The sequence below is a fragment of the Rattus norvegicus genome, chromosome 19, assembly GCF_021556685.1.
Source record: "Rattus norvegicus strain SHRSP/BbbUtx chromosome 19, alternate assembly SHRSP_T2T, whole genome shotgun sequence".
Lineage (NCBI taxonomy): Eukaryota > Metazoa > Chordata > Mammalia > Rodentia > Muridae > Rattus > Rattus norvegicus.
The window spans coordinates 67,368,577-67,372,500 of record NC_141552.1 but is presented as its reverse complement, the minus strand read 5'-3'; the positions used below and the strand labels follow the sequence as shown (position 1 = coordinate 67,372,500).

Sequence of the window (3,924 nt, the reverse complement as noted above, 5' to 3'; positions counted from 1 at the left end):
ATGAAAACACTTCCAAATAGTAATAATACACAAATAAAAGAAATCTGAAAAACCTCAGGTCTCAAGTATTGGGCACAGAAGAAACTTAATGTGGGCACAGAAGAAACTTATGTCAGGGAGCCTCATGGTGATGCCAGCTACAAGGTCACCCTTGTCCTCCTTTATCCTTATTCCCAGGTCAGTCTTCCTGTAGGTGACAAAGGTCCTGCCTCAGCCTACAGCCACCCCGCCAGGCAAGGTCTTAATTAACACTAACACCCTCCCCCCATCTGCTGCGCTTGCAGTCTCCGAGTGCGTCCTCAGCCTGGCTCTTTGGGCCTCAAACCTGTGAGATCCAGTCTGGGCTGCCGCAGGGCAACCTGGAAGCTGTCTGTCGAAAAGAGATGCCTTACGAGGTTCTCAGCCATTACTCGGTTCTCAGCCACGTCAGTCCAGGAGGTAGTGCAGGCTTTGCCCATGCTGCGGTTTCTCTCGGGGTGACCCTGAGGTGTCAGGTTCGAGTGTGTTTATCTGGGTCAGGAGTCAGAGAAAATCAGCAGGGCAAGGTGAAGGACATGAGAGCCACACCCAGTCACGGAGGACTCGAGAGCTCAGAACGGATCTTCAAAGACAGCCAGGTACTGGATCTAGGGCTGCATGCAGGGTGGGGGGAAGGGGTCTGTGTCCAGGTAGAGGCCTGCACACGGGGGCAAGAGATTATTACTAGACACTGCTCGCTGGAAAGGAGCAGGCTTCTGGGGAGCCTGCGGGATCTGCCTCACTGGCTCCGGTCCAGGAAGGCTCGGTTGCAGAGAACAAGAGCTTCCAAGTCTAAGGAGCCCTCTTCTACATGGAGCCATTCTCGGGATCATCTCCAGTCAGCTGCCCCAGATCGCCCCTTCTTTGGGGAGTCTTTGGCCGCACGGTCAGCCAGTGCAGGTGGGCCTTGCCCGATTAGCTAAGGTCTTTGAAAACCCACTGGCTGTATTCAAAAATGAGAGAACTCTGCCAGCAGATTGTTCTGTGGCTGCCCTGAGAATTCTGAGTTAGCAACTTCCCCACCTCATAAGCCAAACCCTTAAAACCTGCTCCTGTCTCGCCTCTCCCTCTGTATTAGCCCCTTGTCTCTGTCTCAACCTATCTCTGTGATTCATTCTATCTCGTCCCCACCCCACCTGCTCTGCCCACCTGCCTGACACCCCGTACTTCCTGTTTGCTCCGTTTCCCTTAGAGAAGAACTCTTATCAGTGAATTCTCTTCGTCCCCCTTCTCTGGGCTCCCTCCTCTACCAGTCGGGCTTCTCCCACTGCCTTGAGGGTTGAAAGCCACTGGCTGTCTCTCGGTGGGATAGCTCCTAAGTCTTCAGCCTTCTAAGTCTTCAATCCATGTCATGACCACCAGCTCTGGGCTCTCCACACGTCACCGCACATGCGTCTCCAGGGACCAATTTCTTAGCTTCAAATCGCGTCCCCGGTGACTGTATGAAGACATCCAGAGAATCTTCATGGCGGGAATTACTCTAGACAATGAAGCCCAGTGTTCTAACCCAGTGGGTTAGAGCAGAAAAACAGAGTGAGGTAGGCCCATTCACACAGAGCTTTGGTCGTAAAGAAGAAAAAGTTCCAGAAGTTTCTGTCTTATTCTTTTCAACTGGATCCTTAACTATGGGAGAACCAGGACTCCATTTCTCATGGATACAGTGGGACAAAGCAAAGCCAATGGAACTATTGTCTACCATGGGGTCATCTGAGGCCAGGTCCTGGTCAGTGTCTAGATGTCCTGTGTGAAGGCTAGGACCACCTGGGAGGGAGCCACTTGGCTTCTTATCCAGCGAATCAAACCTTGGGTGCATGTGCCAGCTACAAGAAGGGGCCACGCCTACAAATCCCCACCTAGAAGTCAGTTGCAGCTACAGGCACTGGCAGATCTGGGCTGAACCTCAGAATACTTCTCACAGCATCCCGGTGACACCTCAAAGAACGCGTGGCTGCCATCGTGGACACAAGGGGAGGCAGGATCACTCCTCATCATTCAGGTTCTACCGTGTGCTTTTCCCAGGAACTGCTCCCAAGAACACTGACACACGCCCGCCCCCACCCCCAGAGCGACAGACAGTATTGCTGCTCTCAGAAGCAATCAGAGAGGCTGGCAGCACCTTTCGACCACCCTTGCTCCAGCTCGTTTGATTATTTCCTCATGTGAAGACAAAGGCAGGCATGGACTGGGGTGGGAGCTCCCTCAGTAATGTGCCTCCTGTAAGAGCATGAAGACCTGAGTTTGCTTTCTGGAGACCATATAAAAAGCCAGGCGCTGGCTGCACTTCTTATGGGAGACTGGTTCACAGGCTTGTCTCGGTGGCATTGGGTTTTTACAGGGACTCATCCATGACACCCTGTGAGCAACTTCAGTGTGTCTGAGCATCCCCTGGAGCACAGCCAGGCTGACACAGGGCTGAGAGGTCCCACCACTGACTTAGTCCCTGCAGCTGCTAATAGCACCACCCAGCCTCGGGTGACAGGCTTATTAGCTGACAGACGCTCACAGATAGACTAGGAGTCTTCCTGAGACCAAGAGGGTCTGGTGTCAGGCAACCCACTTCCTGACTTCTTGCTATGACCTCATGGAGAAAAAGGCTGAAGCGTATGAAGTCTTTTACAAGGACACGAATCCCTTGCCAAACCCTTACTACCTCAGCACCCTCCTAAGCCCCACTGTCACCTTGGGGTTAGAATTCACAGGTGAATTTTATAGCAGTCACAGACATTCAGACCATAGCACACGCCTACCCACATCTTGCCCACACCTGCAGCACAGTGAAGGTTATTACTGAATGTCTATTCACCCATATGACATCATGCCTCATATGACATCATGACCCACATGACATCATGACCCACATGACCCACATGATATCATGCCACGTATGACATCATGACCCACATGACATCATGTCCCATATGACATCATGCCCCGTATGACATCTTGCCTCATATGACATCATGCCCCCATATGGCATCATGCCCTGTATGACATCATACCCACATGACATCATGTCCCATATGACATCATGCCCCGCATGACATCACGACCCACATGACATCATGACCCACATGACATCGACATCGTGCCCCATATGACATCATGGTTGGAAAGGCACCCGGATGAAGGTGTTACCAGGATGCCTAGCTACTAGGCGTTCCAGGAAATGAAACCGCAGTAAAAGAGTGCCGCAGAGGAACTTTGGAGGTGTCTTAAAAGAGGGACAAACTGAGGAAGAGAGCTATTTTGTCTTCCCCATGCCTTTTCTTGGGAATACGGATAGAATGGCTAAAAGTCCCCCCCCCCAACAGGCTGGGGATGAAAGTGGGAGGTCCCTGGAGATCAGATGGGACCTGCTGTCCCAGCCATGTTCCAGGGAACATTGTTAGCACTCTTGTTTGAGAAAGCTCGGTGTTTATCTGAATCTTCTACCGACTGCAGCACATTTAATCCTACAATAACCACTCCATGCCAACACCCTTGCCTTGGTATATGAGTTGACTTCTTCTTTCTGCCTGGCAAACATCTGTAGGGTGGTGGCAGGCTGCACGGCATCCCTCAGTAGTCACCGGCATCCAGTCACCAGATCCGCCCACACCAATCCTACTTCAGGCTGTGATGGGTGTGACCCTGAGTGACTTTGGGATTTGCTTTAGGTTTGGTTTGCTCAGGCGGGATAAGAGGTCTCATCAGCCCATCAGCACAGGCGATGAAAGACAAGAATAAGCCGGGACGTCTAAGCCGGGATCACGCTAGGAGAGCACAGAAGCTGAGGCACGAGAGAGGCTGAAAGAACCCATCCCACAGAGGAGGAAGAAGCCCTGCAGAAACCCAATGCAGGGACGTCACCATGGCAACACGGGGCCTGGGCACTGAGGTGCTGGAGGAGGCCCCGTAGAATGGAGC

The 3,924-nt window shown here is 52.2% G+C and overlaps 1 long non-coding RNA gene across 1 annotated transcript in view; it reads right to left on the bottom strand.

The window, feature by feature from the left end:
- Positions 1–563, bottom strand: part of LOC147999606 (uncharacterized) — a 1,702-nt gene extending 1,139 nt beyond the window's left edge. The window contains exon 1 of the long non-coding RNA XR_015643670.1: positions 326–563. This is a non-coding gene — a long non-coding RNA (uncharacterized LOC147999606). The remainder of the gene's footprint in view (positions 1–325) is intronic.
- Positions 564–3,924: the final 3,361 nt, after the last annotated feature.